Source organism: Amphiura filiformis, chromosome 6 (assembly GCF_039555335.1).
Source record: "Amphiura filiformis chromosome 6, Afil_fr2py, whole genome shotgun sequence".
In the NCBI taxonomy this organism is placed as follows: Eukaryota; Metazoa; Echinodermata; class Ophiuroidea; order Amphilepidida; family Amphiuridae; genus Amphiura; species Amphiura filiformis.
The window spans coordinates 59,595,883-59,613,168 of NC_092633.1; the positions used below are offsets into that span (position 1 = coordinate 59,595,883).

The 17,286-nt window shown below is 34.7% G+C and overlaps 1 protein-coding gene and 1 pseudogene across 2 annotated transcripts in view; one reads left to right on the plus strand and one right to left on the minus strand.

The window, feature by feature from the left end:
• Positions 1 to 17,286, plus strand: part of LOC140155734 (dual specificity calcium/calmodulin-dependent 3',5'-cyclic nucleotide phosphodiesterase 1A-like) — a 399,762-nt gene that overhangs the window by 51,561 nt on the left and 330,915 nt on the right. The gene's annotated exons all lie outside the window — the stretch shown is intronic.
• LOC140156112 (small nucleolar RNA U3) lies at positions 14,683 to 14,775 on the minus strand (annotated as a pseudogene).

A 17,286-nucleotide genomic window follows, 5' to 3' on the forward strand; every position in this document is an offset into this window, starting at 1 on the left:
GTGGATAGGGCGTTGGACTGGGAATCTGTTATGAACAATTTTTGTGGGTTCGAGTCCCCGTGTGGCTGAATTTTCTTTCCTTTTTTTTTCTCTTTTCTCATTTTTACTTTCTTTCTTTCCTCTTTTCTTTCTCTTTTCTTTTTTCATTTTTTTTTAATTTCTTTCTCTTTCTTCCTTTCTTTGTCGTTCTTTTCTTTCTCTCTCTCTCTCTTTCTTTCTCTTTTTCACTATTTCTTTATTCTTTCTTGCTCCTTTCTTTTTAGTTTTATTTGATTGATTCGCTGACTGCAGTGAATCGTGATTGCTTGTTTTTCACTTTATATAATTCAGAAATTTGTAGGCCTGCTAAGTCTGTCTTTTTGAATATTCTTCCCAAATTCGATTTGCAAATAATTGCTTTTTGATACTGTTGTTGATGTTATATTTAAAATTTATAAAATCCTTATGAAAATTGCCGAAAACGGCTTGTGCCCCTCCCCGGCATCCGACCCGGCATGCCGCCCCTCATGACACCCCCGCCCGCCCCCGACTCACGAGCTCCGGGCACGAGCTAAGCCAAGTTTCATGTCTTGACCGTGGATCAATATTCTATTGTAAAGTAGCCCTACGTCCCAGTACGCTTGTTCATTTTCTGCATGGCTGTTTCTGTTATGAACTTACGCCCCTCTGGATTCAAGCGCATGAAAAACTCTCGGCTAACCTTAAAGAGATATATTAGGTGTCATACTTAAGGCATGTGATTGACAACACGTTTATAATTTGCACATCAAGAAAACTAATATAAGTCAAAGTAATGTATGACAACGAATTTTGAATATATGTTACCTTACGCAAAATTTCATTTTCTAATCAATCTTTATTATATTTTGTGTAAAATTGAAAAAGTGACTGAGCCTCAATTAAATATAACATTGTTGCAATATATAACAAGGTTGTCTGGGTGTTTGATGTCGTTTTCATGGTAACAGAAAATGTCAACCTTGAGAATTGTCAATAATACGTAATATGTTTACTAAAAGCGCTAGCCACGCGTCCAAAAGTGATTTTTGACAGGCAGTTTGCTCTTGGGACAGGCAAGATTAATGCCTGTAACATATTCTAAATTATCAAAATCATGCTGTAATAAGTTCTGTGAACTCAAAATCAGGCTAGAAAAATAAATCAAGGTTATAGCAATAGCTATTATTATTATTACAGGGTGTCCCAAAAAAAATTACCGAGTGAATAACATTGAACGTAAGTCGAGAAATAGACATCCGAATCAAAAAAATTAAACTTCAACGCATAGCCTATTTTATTGTGCATTACATTCAAAAATTTTATTTGATTCATTTAACGATTACATAATGCGCGTCAAAGCAGTTCATTCCAAGTTTGATTAACAGGCACTTTTTTCATACACGCTCACCCCTTCCTAAAGTTTGTGTATCTCATTCAATTTAGTCAATTTAGTCCACGTTATCTTTTTTATAATCCAATGGTGTTATGTTATTCATGCTTTCACTAAAGATGAGTAACAGTTTGTCCGAGAAAACTTTGATTTCTGCAATTGGAAGCTTTCCCACTTTAATTCTTTGGTTGTGCAAATATGTTATATTTTAAGAACATTTGAGCCAAGAATGACAATGATCAAGTGGTTACAGCTTTACATGTGATTTTTGATTCCATGCAACATTGAGTTTTAAAATATGTAAACTTTGCATTACAATTTCATGGCAATATTCCAAAAACATTAGTGTGAGTGAGAATTTTTCTAAGCCAGCTGGAATTTTTCATGTAATAATTCTTTATGCAACATTTATATCAACATTAACGAAAAAGGATATTTACAAGTACGGAGCAACATCTTACATGCAAGCTTTCATTTTCAATATCGTGCAGGGTTTCAAATTTGAACGAAAACTAATTAAATGTTTTGCAAGAAACAGATTGTTTAAAGAGAACGAAAAGGATTTCACCGAACAAAATATAAAGCCTAACCACTTACTAGTGCGCATTGTGTTGAATGATCTTTCTTTCAAACTTGGAATGAAGTGAATTGACGCATGAGTTATATAGTCGCTCATTTCTTCGCAATCAGTCAACCGATTCCAGTAAAATTAGCGTATGAGATGCAGAATAAAATGGGCTACACGCTGATTTTTAGATTTTGATGTCTATTTTTCGACTTACGTCCACATTCATTCGCCAGGTAATTTTTTCTGGGACACCCTGTATTATTATTATTATTATTATTATTATTATTATTATTATTTATATTATTATTATTATTATTATTATTATTATTATTATTATTATTATTATTATTATTATTATTATTATTATCATTATTATTATTATTATTATTATTATTATTATTATTATTATTATTATTATTATTATTATTTATTATTATTATTAATAATAACTATTATTAGCTATTTGAACTTTGAACTGACTGAACCCCAAGAAGCTAGGGACAGACAGTTTTCGTGAAAATGACAGGTACTTGTCAAGTCCTAGCTAAGACCCACCACATGTACTAGTACCTAAAATACTGATTCTACTTTACCTATACATCGACAATGTATAATACATGTACCTATGTAATGCAAACGGAAGCCTACATTCCTACATGCACCTTTTCACTCGCGCATATTTCAAAAGTAACTAATCATTCAGGCTGTTCGCTTTTCCCCGTTACAGTCCTATTGATTCGACTTTAAAAGCTTTTTACACAGTTTCAAAATACATGGATTTTTGTAGTATTCCTGGATTCGGTTTTGGCACATTGAGGTGCTTGAACTGCAGGTACGTGGGTGAATGTTGTTGTGAGCCACTGATGGGTATCAGCAGCAGAAAGTCATCCTTCTAATTCGACCTTTTTGTCTGTAATAAATTTATTTAATCATTGTAGCCACTCATTTTTTCCCATTCACACTTAGAATTTTCAACATGACTTGATAGGAATCACTTCCTCTAATACGGTAGTATGTTATTCGTGTCATTCATGTTAGTTCAACTCGCGTAATACGCTTATAAAGTTTCAATGCATACAGAAACACACGATTGTTCTTGCAAAATAAGTTTTAAGACATGAAGTTCAATTTTTTTGTCTATTATTTTAAAAGCTGTGTTTGATGTATATTATATTGTTGCTTACAATTAGAAGATTATATTAATTGAACCGTTGAAAATAATAATTCCGTACACAAAACACATTATTTTTTTTATTAAGGCATGTTGCCTTTATAGAGAATGTCAAAAAGACACAAAAACAAGTCATGGTCTTTTTAAGTACTACTTTTTCCAGAAAACTTTTTCCACTTTTTTTAAAATAAAATACTTAGCTGAACGAAACATTATTTCTAACTGGCAATAATAGTAAAATTGTAATTTTTGGCTAATATTTTGAAAATAGGGCCAAAACATGTGTTTATTTTGTATACTGTGAAAAAAGATCGTACATTAAGGCTTTGTACCTTGTACTAAGACTAATTTCAGGGTTTGAATTCTCATTTTTGGAAAACAAATTTCTAATATTATTATAACCAATTATCAAATTTAACATAAAAACCCCTAAATTATGAGCAAACATATAACATATATTCCAAATTTTGAATGCTTAGACGTGTGCTAAGTCTTTGAATTTTGTGACTTCAGCTGGAAGAAATCATGCAAAATTGAATGTTTTAGCCCAGTTTCCCTCAAATTGCAAAAACTATTAAAATTTGACTTTTATTGCCAGTTCGACTAACCAAATGATTACGATTTGCTACATTTCATTGGAGACAGGATAATATCTTTTTGATCCAAATTTATTTTTCTGGAGCAGGGAGTAGAGATTTACATATTCCTTTTCGTCGGTATCAATTTTAATATCTAGCGCCATTTCTATGTTTACGATGTCCTAAAATAAGGTTCAAACGTAAGACTAGATTGAGGTTTCATACTATTATCTTGCTTTTATCGTATAGTACAGTTTTTGTGGCGTCAGTAAAAAATGCTGAAACAACATTTTCTGGCTGTGTAATGGGTTGTGAAACTTGTGTAAGTCAAAACCACATTAACATGAGCTCAGTTTACCGTATCGCTATAACGTGTCTTTTTCATGCGCTTTGTGCGTGCCAAAATTTGTCATTATTTCATTTTCTCGCATTAAGGTAGGTGATGTCAGGTACTTTGCTGATATCAATAAGTTTTCCATTCCTCGTATATTCCTATACAGATTATTTTTTGTAGTTTTCTTTATGAAATTATTTGCTTATCTGAATTACTTTTAAGTAATTCAGATAAGCAAATAATTTCATATTAAAATATCTTTGTAAATATGTTAATTTAAGATGGTTAAATCGATATCTTACAATTCGAATTCTGATATAACATTTCTGTTTATAAAATATCATTATTTTTGTTATTTGGTACTCCATTTAGGATTTATGTGTGAAACCTGCAATAAATACCTGCCATAATACATTTGCGATCAAGTGCATTAAGCGATTGATGATAATAAAAAACTGAGTATTCCAAGAGTGAAAGACCAGTAGTGAAAATATATTCAAATTAATTACCTTAAAGGAATATATGCAGTAAAGTTACCTCAATCGATAAGACGTTCGACTATGGTGCGAGATGTTGCGGGTTCGAACCCTGGTGGTGACTAGTATGCTCTTGTGGAAAAATTGAGTTAGCTTGAAATTACCCTGGACAAGAAACTTAACCCGTACGAAACTCGGGGAGCTGATGAGCATCCTCTCAATAGCATGACAGGGACTGGCAACAAATTGTGCATGCCCTCCGACCAACCCAACATGCATGGGGACGCAAGGGCTACATAAATAGATACGTACGACTTGGAGATTTTCACCGAATGATTATCTATGCAATGTACACGATGTATCAAATGTATACAGTTTGACAAATGCCACTAGATTAAAAAAGTATGAGGTATTTGGTCAAAATGTTATCACGTGCCTTGTTACTATGTGATTGCTATGTAAGATGGAAAAGCATTATGTGAATACATTACTTTGAATTGAATTGAATTCACAGCTGAATCTTGTCCTTCCACAACTATAATGTCACTGACGTGTGACCAAGTAAAATGCAGCTGCGCAAAGTCAATTAAAATAACACGAAATTCACAGTTTCACCACTTTCTTTACTGTAATTGAGAGAACGGCTTGCAGAATTTTTTGGCAATCGTGTGATTGCTTTGAAGCACCAAGTGCGATGGTCCCTAAGATCTCTTGATTTTACACCTCTGGATTTCTTCTTGTGTGGCTATCTAAAATGAAAGTCCTTCTGCAGACGAATTCCAAAGACACATAATTGCTGTATTGGTAAGGTGTGGTAGTTATACTAGATACAGACTCTGTACTATAATAGTATAGATGTAATACTTTTGGCCACGTATGGTGAATTCAAACCAGTTCCTTTGCTTTTACAGACTGTCTGGATACAGGTGAAAGGTTTCACGAGGTGAAAGATGTATTGTTCTTTTCCACTCGCCGTTCCGGCTCGTGGAATGGAACAATCCATCTTTCACCTCGTGATTATATTTCGACCATTACACGAATGTATGGCAGTTAATATTTGTTTTATATCACTCGCACATAAATTCTATTACTAAAATACTATTTAAGGTCGGAAATACATTTTTTCATCAACATAACACCATGTTTTGCCGTGATATACTTTGGGGTCCACCCCATAACTAAATCGGCGAGTCTAAGAGTCAGCGCAAGGCTTGGCGCAGGCGCACTACGTCGCAGCACGATGATGGTAAAAACTATCACACGGAGAGGCTGATGTCTAGAATTTATGTATGAGTGATATAATTTGGGATAACACACTTCTGGGATTTAAATTGCAAACACTTATACAGTAGCGTATACGCGAACGAACGCAAGGGTTCGCGTACGCGATACGAGTGATCGCGCAAAATTCGCCATGCCTGGAATTAATCCTTGTCAATATACACACCGTATGCATTCTTTGAAATTTTAACGTGAGGATCAAATCTACGTAATACTGTGATTTTTGGATAAGCCGTTAACTGATGGAACATTTACAGTCAAACTGCACCTTCAATAATTCCACCCGTATAAATCAAAATTACATTTAAGTGGAAAGGGGAGAAATCATATCACTTACTAAATATGAAGTCTGATGGTTTCCCCGGGATGGTTTCAGACGCAACTTAGCAAGTTGCAAAAAATGTAAGTTCCAGTATTCGATTTAATTCAAAATCTTGTCAAATCACTTACTAATACATTTACAGATAGCTACCGACTTAAAGGTTAATAGCTACTCGTTCTCCTGTACATATCAACGTCTCAGATATCCATGTGCCAAGAATTTCGGCAGATGTTGATTTTCTTATCTCTCGAATGTTATCGGACAATCAATTCCTGTTTTTTTTCATAAGAAATTATCCACATGTTACTCGCCTTTAATACTTGCTCTACACTATATTTTTGTCGTTTTGGAGAATTGTGTCATAAAACTTAGGCTGACGCGTTGATGAAAGATTAAAATAGCCGTCTTTCATAAAAGAATATTATTGTTATTTGTACAAATACATTTGCTCATAGCGAATTTATCAATTCAGGAATTGCTGCAGTATTTGAATTGGAAATAAACTGACTTTCATTAACGTGTCCTTGACCCCAACAAAATGATCAATAGGCTGTTCCTGTTGAAATCCATACACCCCGGTGGAAGACATGATCTTTTAAATCTCCCACAGGGAGTGTGGATTTCAATGCGGGTTTCCTAAGTGTGATTCCATTTAAAATCTCCCTTTTTTGGGAGATTTAAATCGTGTCTTAATAGGCTGGGGGTTGTATTTCAACTAGAATAACCCAATGCAAAAATATGCATCGTGTAATTCGTCAATAGCAAAATACCGTACAAGATATAAGCCAGTAATTATGGAAATTAACTTAAAATAAATCTAACTTGACCTTTCTTTTCTGCCGTGATTTACTTGTATGGTTAAGATTTTCTACTTGATAAAATGGCTATTACGTTGTATTTGTTCTGTGCAGATATAATACGAGCTTCAAATGACATGGATAAAGGGTTTAAAGTCACGGGAGTCAAATTGAGCATAAACAGAACCTGTCTGTGGTAATTGCGGTACCATTTTACTTCAATCCGCTGCATCTTTAATTTAGCTTAATTTTTTCAAATGAAAAAGTGATGTTCAGCCGATTTTTTTTTCAAAACTAAAAGCCAATACCTCCATTTCATATCATCGCAAATTTCAGGCAAAGGATTAACATATCAACATACTCGGGGGAAAATGCTCATTGCTGGATACATTTCAAGATTCTTAAAAATGGAATTAGTAGTGTTTATGTGTACATACACCAGGGTCTAATGTTGAGAGGAGTTGGAAATTTCTTTACGTCTAGATAACGGAAGCCCTTAAGGAGATTCCACAGGGTGTTCTCACTCGGTATTTTCAAGTTTGTTTGCTTTGCATCTCTTTGTGGGATTTCAGTTCTCAGTGACTTTGTATTATCTATTTTATAAATCATTAAAAAAACCTGATCGTGTTTGTTGTTCCTTTGCTATGTATTATAATATTAAAAGTCATGCACGCAATATACGTCATCACGTGTTTTGGTACCGAGTACCCATAGTAAAGAGATTTAAAAAAATAAATTTTAGCTTATATTGTGAAGTATCCCTTAGTCTCCCGCTAGCAGGAAACTATGGCCATTTACCCGTAGGTCTCCAGAAGACCTCCGGGTGGTTTCCCACTAAATGTCATAATTAGTGGCGACTGAGTATTCCAAAGAACAGTATCGCGGAAATTTCTAGCAGTAAGATATGGTTTTGGGAGACAAAGTATCATGGGGGGATCCATGAAGCCTTTAAAATGTCCGCAAATTTGAAAGTTGACATTTATAAACTACAACCACTAGTAGCATGCATGTGATTGAAAATATCGTTATTGTGAAAATGTTCTTGGGTAAGTGTATTATTACACCCGTATATTTCACCCAAATTGCTTCCAGACTTGCTTAAAGTATGCTTCAGATCTGTTTGCTTACCATATTTATGTATTTATGTGTAATATAGGTTTATATTAAAGCTTTCAAGACTGCAGTCACCAACCAGTTTGTTCAAGCATACAAGTTGTTGATGCATTGTGGATTTATAAAGCCATAAAGTAATAAGGTACAAAAACTATCAAAAAATGGCTGTGAAGTTATGTGTCGAGGATGAAGCTGAACGATGGAGATTGATCACCAATATTTCTGCATGTTTCCTGCAGGAGGTATTCTACTTCAAGCAGTCTCCCGGAGTCTTCCGGTAGGTGTCCGACTTTTTCCACATACAAATTAGGTATTCCACAGGTATCCCAGAAATCTACATGTGAGAAAGGTGACTTTCATGGAAGTATCCTGCTTACCCAGCAAACACAAAACGTTTTCGACATCATTCGCAAAAGGTTATAAAAGGTTGTCAGAAAACGTTTAAATGTCGGGTTATATATTTTGCGAAAATGTTTGCCCAAAATATTTTCAATAACGTTTTAAAAACGTTTTCATGACCTTTATATAACCCGACATTTAAATGTTATTAAAAGGTTTTGAAAAAAACATTTTAAGAACATTTCTGTGTTTGCTGGGTTCAAATATTTTAACATAATGTTATTTAAGTATTGACACAATATTTGGCAAAAAAATGTTTGAAAAAATAGTTTACAATAACATTTTTAGTAAACATTTAAAAATATTGTTGTAGTGTGTTTTCATACAAAACGTTTTAAAACGTTATCATGACCTTTATATAACCCGACATTTTAATGTTATTATAACGTTTTTACCTAAACCAAAAGCCAAAATACAACTTATTTAAAACGTTTGTAAAACGTTTTTGTGTTTGCTGGGTACCCGCTATATTTGGCTATGGGTAATCTCTGAATTGAGTTTTAAATACTATTCTTCTCATGAATATAGAGATTAAGGTAAATTTAATAGTATGCCTTGCCGTTATGTGCCCATTTAAACCATTACTTACGCCAGATTTATTATTTTCCCATTGTACTAATATTCTCAGATAATCGGTCAAATGACTTAAGCTAATCTTAGCTTTATTCCTTGTGCTCATTCATTTTTGGCTTCGATTGTAGTGGGTTGTTTGTTGACATGTTTAATGTAGTTAGTTCAAACTTGATATTTGTATTACAATATTGATACCCTATATCTTTCGATTTCTGTTCATATCAAACATAACAATATAGGGGTTTGGTATATAAAAGTCCATACGGGTTGGTAAACATGGTAAAACCATTCTGCAATATGAGTTGAATTTCCCCAGGATTTGGTACACCTTAGCAAAACATTAACAGAAGAAATATTTTAGTGACACCTTCAACAACATACGAGCAGTGTTGTTTGAATTTGGAACTGTCTATGAACTTGTATCTTAAAATGTTCAAAAAGAAAGCCAGTAAAATATTCCTTCAAATAGGTGGTCTTGAGAAGCAATATTCGTCAAGAACACAACTTAGACGACAAACAAGGTAAGCATGGCCGATAGCTAGACTGCCAGACTAGTTTTAAGTATTGATGATGTGCGCTACAAGTGTTTTATATTAAAATCTTGTTGATTGGGTGCCTTGTTGATTGGGTGGCCATTTGCCTGGCTTCTGTATGACATGCATTAAAGTTTACAAGTTACCTTTCATTCGTCCCAAAATAACTTCAATTAAAGAGAATGTTCCTTTTTCTTCTTCCTATGTAAGTGCAGATTTCAAAGAGAGAATCAGCGCACTGCAATTTTTCAATTTAAAACCTATTTTGGTACCTTTATTGCTTAGAGTGAAGTACTGTAATGAATGAATTATAATGACGAAATCAGCCATTAAAGGATACTCTACTTAATGTTTCTTTTCACTCTTTCTCAGAGCTTCAGGCCAGTCATTTAAAAGAGTTTTTGACATTGAAAGGTGAATATCTGCACCTTTCTGCATTTAGTGAAAAAGGTCAGTTGATCATTACTGATCATACTGACATTAAAGTATTTAAGGCAGTGATTGGTAACATATGCTAGTTTGGGCTATAAAGTTGTGGTATTCAAGGTCGAAGAAACGAATGCCGGCTCTTATGAAAATTAATTAGCTCTTTCAATATTTGACATACAGAGTGAATACGAATTATAAAGAAAGGTCATGTAAGCAAACAAAAATCGCAAAACTTTATAGTCAACAAAGACAGCCTATGTTTTCTTGCAAAGATCAAATCAAAATCAGCAAGAATTGAGGCTGTTTTTAGCTAAAATTACAAAGTTGCAATTCACTTTATTATTATGGTTTATTGTGAAATTAGATAAAATTGATTTGATGCAAAATCAGAATGACTTTGATAGACTTGAATTTTGCACTGTAAATAAGCCGCTTATCTTCACATATAAGCAGTGATCAGCACTCATTCTAACATACAAATTCCGGTATTGATTTAATCTGCCAGATCAAAGCAGATTCTGCACTGGATAAATAGCAGAATTAAAAATGGCTTCCAGCAAATAACAGTAAAAGCTGTCATAATCATTCTCTCAAAGCCAATGTGTGGATTATGAATTAAACTTGCAAATATAGAGACATTCAAGGCGATATCATCCTGATAGTTTGGTGTGTAATTATTTAGATTGGAGAAGCGGCAAGTCCATATCCGTTATGTTTAATGAATATTGGTAGTGTATAAATGCGTGTAGCTGTAGAATCTTTCGCATTGTAAGGGTTTGTTTGTTATAAATGAAATTTAAAAGCCTCTTCAAAAACTCAGACAATTAGTACAGATTTTAAAAGAATCTACGATCATAAATGTGCCCTGCTACCACGAAATAGGGCGTGTGTCACAAGTTGGTTGTTTCGAGACTTCCTGGCTACTGTGCTGGTATTCTTTGTTTCCCATGCACCTGCTTAAGCCAGTAGAATGTCAGTATGTCCTTTGTGAATGGCTGCACAATGGGCCAATCACGAAGCACATACTACTGGCTTGAACAGGTGCGCGGCTAAATAACCTCAACTCAGTCAGCCAGGATGTCTCAAAACTATGAACATGCGATGTTTCGTTCATTTCATAATTTTATGTATTAACACCAAACAATGCATTAATATTATCGGTTTGAAAGGCTTTTTAACAGATCAGAAGCAAACACAGCAATAAAATAATGTGTAGCAACATCATAGTTTCGTGGCAAATAATTTTTGAGACTTTGAGACAAAATAAAAAACACGAGGCTTTCGTCACAATACGGCGTTTCTTTAAAGTATGAGTGTCTGTAACATAAGACGATGTTGGCAATGGTTCTTAATCTCCCTTCCAGCAAAATTCAATGGATTTCAATTGCTATCAATGCCTTTGGTAAGAGGAGTACTCTACTTCCGCTCCTCAATTTATTTTGCATCGTTGACCCTTTGCCCAGGATGCATAGACAACAGCGTATCCTAGTATTAAATCAAAAACACACTCGGAAATATTGTTTGATATAGAAATGTGATAGGAAATGTGAACAACCTACCTACCAAGATTTACTAAGTTATTCTCGCATATTCTAAAAGTAAATCATCCAGGCTGTTTGCTTTTATTCGGCATACTCCTGTTGATTAGGCTTTAAAGGCTGTTTGCACAATTTCAAAATACATGGGTATTTGTAGTGTATCTGGATTCAGTTTCCCCTTTCGTGTGTATTCCTTTTTGCCCATTGAGGTGCTTGAACTACAGATATGTGGGTGAATATTGTTGTGAGCCACTGATGGGTACCAGCAGTAAGTCATCTTTCTAATTCAACTCTTTTGTCTGCAATATTGAATGTCTTTAACCACTCATGTTTCCCCTTTACATGTATTTTAGCTTAGAATTTCAACATTACACCCTATCTGCTATGGTATTATGGCACTCGTGGCATTTACGTTATTTCAACTCGCAATATTTCGTTTATATATACAGTGTCAATTATACCAATGTATACAGCAACACACTACAGTAAGCCAAAGAATTAAGGTACCAGTTATGTCCACCCCTGTAAATCTTAAACAAAGACAAATATGTCAAAATTAAAACAAGCAGCCAATGCATGTACTCTTTACCTCTGACCTTATTTGTTGAAATTGGTTGAGAATTAAAGAAACGGTAGCTGACGGTGATCTAGAACCTAGGGAAGAAACGAAATCAAAAATTGCAATAAATGGAAGCACGACGTTAGTTCTCTTGTTCGTGAACGCCTTGTGTACAAATCAATATGGCTTGTATTGAAGCAAACTGAGAGTTTTAAATTGGCATCATCCTTTGTTTTTTGGATGTCGTGTCTTTATTTCTTGAACGATTTCAACGAATGAGGTCTCAAATTTGAGCTAAAAGACCCGGCTTTTGACTGCTTGTTCCAATTATGACATACCTGTCTTTGTTTAGGATATACAGGGGGTAAACATAACAGGCACCTTAATTTTTGGCTTACTCTATCATGTCTATTGTTCTTGCAAAAAGGTTTAAGACATGAAGTTGAAATCCTGTCTATCATTTTAAAAGATATGTTTGATGTATTATACTTACAATTATAAGATAGGGACTCATTGAACCGTTAGAATTTTTACACATTGTTTTCATGGAGACATGTTGCCTTTATAATGAAAAAGACACACGGACAAGCCTTAGTGCAAAAATCCATGGAAAAGTCCTCAAATGTGATTCAAACGTAATACTAGAATGAGCTTTTTTATGCAATAATCTTGTTTTTATGTATTAGTAGCAGTTTCTGTGGCGTCAGAGGAAATACTTAAACAATTGTTTGGTTGTGCTCTCGGTTTTGAAACAGTTTACCGTGTCACTATAACGTGTCCTTCTCATGCGTTTTATAATTATGTGTGTGTTGATTGTCATTTTCTTGTTTTCTCGAATAAAGCTGGTGATGTCAGGTACTTTGATTATATCTTTTATGTTTTCTATTCCTTGTATATTGCTTTTACAAATTATCGTATTTTTCTATGAAATGTTTTGCTTCGTATCGTAATTACTTCAAGATCTTTTTAAAGATGTTAATTTAAGATGATTATTATAACAAACATACATGATCGATTTCTGGTTACTTTGATTACTTTCTAAAATCGTTATCTCACCAGTCTAATTCTAACATATCTTCTCTGTTTATAAAATATCACTGCATATGATCCAAATTTGCTTCTCTTTTGGCTATGTGGTTCTCCTAATAGAAGGTTTAATTTTTTTTAAATTACAGAGCATAAAGCTTATGCAGCAATAAAAAGATTGAGAAAATACATCGAGCATTGCACAAATAATTGTTCAGATGCTATAACTTACAAGTTTTATATAAATGAAAACCGTACTCTTCAGATAGATGTCCAGAAAATGCATAACTGTATATCTGTGTACAAATTGAGGGCGCTATTTACATATATTTTAAACTTAATTTAGCCCAATAATATGAGTTACTCCTTTCATTTTATGATTAAAAAGTAGTTTGGAAATTTCCTTGCTATGTCTTACACATTTTTATGGTGCTTTAATGCCATTATACAAGTGTCTACCCCTTTTTAAGATGCGAAAAAGATTTAAGATAAATAGCGCCATCAGTTTTCAAATTTGCTTAAAAATGAATGGAGCTATACGTGCCATCAAACAACCGTGCGGCATTAACCCCAACCCTAATGACACCGTATACAACAAATTTCTACAGCCTGTGAGCCTCTCCTTAGCATGACAGGGGCAGGCAACACATTGAGCATGCCCTCCGACCACCAGGCCGTATCGGACTACATATATATATACCAGTGGCGTAGCGTCATGGGCACTGGGGCATGTACCAACCGGTTCCCCCCATATGATTCGGACATATGATGACCCACGCTACGTCACTGATAGATACTTACGAATTGGATGCACGAGGCTGCATCAGAGATCTCGGTTTATCAGGGACGATTACTACTGAATCATTATCTATGCAATGTCTTGGTAAGGTTTTGTATACTTTATATTTTTTATACTAGACTAGATGCAAGATGTAGTCATATGCCACAAACTTAGCTGGGAGGCGTTGTTGTTTTGGAGCTATGACCTTTGACCTGACCAATACTGAGGTTTGTTATCACCGTACTCTTTATAGATGTCTAGAAAATGCAGTGCTAATGATTAGCCCCGCTGACCTTTGACCTAACCCCTGCAAAATGTTCCAAAATTGTTAACGGATGCATTTCTTCTTTCTCATTATCAAACCCCATACCAAAATTAAGGGTTGTAAACTGCTTTGGTACTTACTTCTGCTTCTGTATATTATACTCGTACGTACTAATTATTGTCAGTACATCCCAGATAACATGGCGATATTGGTTCAATGGTGGTCCAATGTATGTTCCATAATGACCCAACATTGGTTGCTGATATCACACCAATATCATTTGCTCATGGGCCCAAGATTGGTCCAAAATTGGGCTTGGGCCAATGTTGGCCCCAGCCTGGCCCAAACCTTGTCACAGACATTGAACCAACATTGGGCCTGTACCTATTTCTTATTGGCAAACAATTGGCTGCCAATGTTTTAACAATATGTAATTTTAGTATTGGGCCAATATTGATGCAATGGATTACTGTAATTATTGGACGTTATTGGCTCGGGAAAAGCGATATGTATCATCTCTTGCCCGCTTCGCGGTAAGAGAGGAACACTGCTACCTCATCACCGTAGTGTTGAAAAGCCATCAAGAGTATTTGATAGCATGGTGACACGTACTTCAGAAATTATCTTTAAAAGTATGGTCTTAGAATTGGAAGTGCCAAAAATTCTTGTGTATTTTCTTTAAAATAAATAATCAGTGGTGTTAAATAGCGTTTGCCCTGCGTTTTATCATCCGTGGTTTTGTTTCCTATTATTTCAACTTAGTATAATATTTAGGATTTAAATAAGGTCTTCCAAACACTAGAATTCATCACAATAATTATTTGTTACCCTATTGTTACCCAATTTGTTACCGAAATTGGTGTGATAACCTATATTGGCTGCCAACATGATGCCAATGTAAAAATTGCCAATTAAAAGCCAAGGTTGGTCCAATGTGGGTCAGCAAAATAATGCCAAGACTGGTCTTATTGATCATGACGAATGTGGCCCAATATTGGGCCAATAGCATCACGATTGTTGGCTTCATGTTGGCAGCTGTTCACAACCAATATATTATTGTGCCTATATTTGACCAATTTAGGCTGCCGCGCGCAGTGATGCCAATATGAAGATTACCAATGGGTAGCCAAGATTGGCCCAATATGGCCAGCAAAATAATGCCGATGCCAAGATTGGCGTTCGAAAACCAACATTGGGCCAATATATGCATGTTATCTGGGAAATAGCAATGAATTATGCAAATGAGATTACGTAATTCAGGGTACTCTAAAAGTAACTGTTGTGGGCTGTTGTGTGTTTTGAAGGATAAAGGTACTAGTATATATAAGGTTGTTTTTATTGTACATAGATTTTACTTGAGTCACTTGAGAATAGAGATAAACAATAGTTGGAACATATTGGATAACCCTCATACAAGAAACATAAAGGGTGGACTGAACCATGAGCTTTACAAGGAGAACATTTACAGGGCATTTTATTGGCCACATATGGTGACCTCAAACCAGTTTCTTGCACAGGCTGTCTGGATACTAACAAGATTAAAATGTGTCACAGTTTCTCTCACAAATTTCTAAATGTCTGAAAAATAATAAAATATATCAAACTTCTCGACTTGTTATAGCATCTCTACAATATGGAATAGTTGCGCTACCTAGGATATTTCTTTAACATGGCTTTCCAATTTTGCAGGTACAAATATAGAGTACTTAATCCAAATAATAATATATATAGTTCCACAATATGTTCGTAATGCTGTATTTATAACCTTCGATATGCTATAGCGTGATCTTTACCTGCATGGCGATATCCAATCTGTAGTCCTACGCGGCTTTACATGAAAGTAAATATCGGTGTTATCTATTATGTATCTGCTTGACATTAATTTCCATGCAATGTTGTTCTAGTAAGAAACGTTGCTAAATTCACAAACTTTGTCATCATTGCCGAACACATATCGCTCTATCTGCTATCATGCCACTGACCCGTCATGAGAGGTTATAATGTATGACAAGATGCATCTTACTGATAACATGAGCACCCAAGGGGATGGATAGGGAATCGATTGTCCCCGTTCACTAAAATGTTCCAATAAGCGCTTAAGTGACTTTAAGCGAAACAAAACTTGCAGGCTAGGTGGTAAAGCTAACTTCGAGTGTAAGGAGGTGAAGCCTAGCGATATTTGTTTTTGCTCTTCTAAGTGATATTGAGCTCAAACTTGATTAGTTTATAACGTATTATAAATGTTATTGTGTAGGATGCGTATCCCCATTACCTACTTTATATTTTTTATACTTTTCCTTAGGGATAATATCTATAGAGTACTGTGGTTTTGGACAAAAGAATGCAAAGCCGTTAACTGTTAGAACATCAAACATCAAACATCAAACATCAAACTGCACCTTCAAAAGTTCACATGTATAGATTAAAATTAAAGGGGAGAAATCATATCACTTGCTTATACATTTACAGATAGTTATTGACTTAAAAGTCAATCCATTTGTTACTGGTTCAAGCCTAGGCTCATACACGTACTCCGCATTATGATATGCCAAAGGATTTGTGTTGCGATCATTTTGATCAGTGGTTCATAACAAAGAAAGCGTGAGCCAGTTGACATAGCAACGGTCATATTTTCACGTGTACTACTCAAGTGAATACATATCAACGTCTCAGATATTCATGTGTCAGGGTTAACAAATTTCAGCAGATGGTGATTTTATCGGACAATTCTACGACGGTTTCTATCATTTTATCATTTTGTATAAGTATAACGAAAGAAAAAACTAAAAAATGCGTTTGTTCGTCAAATCCGCACGTTTACTCGCCTTAGTCATGTTAGTATACCTTTGTTGTTTCAGAGAATAGTGTCATAAAACTTACCTTGTCGCGTTGAAAGATTATAATAGCTACCTTCCATAAAAGAATATTATTATCTGTGCAAATATTTTGAATTCAGAAATTGCTGCAGTATTTGGATTGGAAATAAACTGACTTCCCTTAACATGTCCTTGGCCTCAACAAAATGATCAATGGGCTTTTCCAGTTGAAATCCATACTCCCCCGTGGAATACATGGCATTAATCTCCCACAGGGAGTGAGAATTTCAAATCGAGTTTCCTATGTGTGATTTCATAAAAAACTACCTTGTGTGAG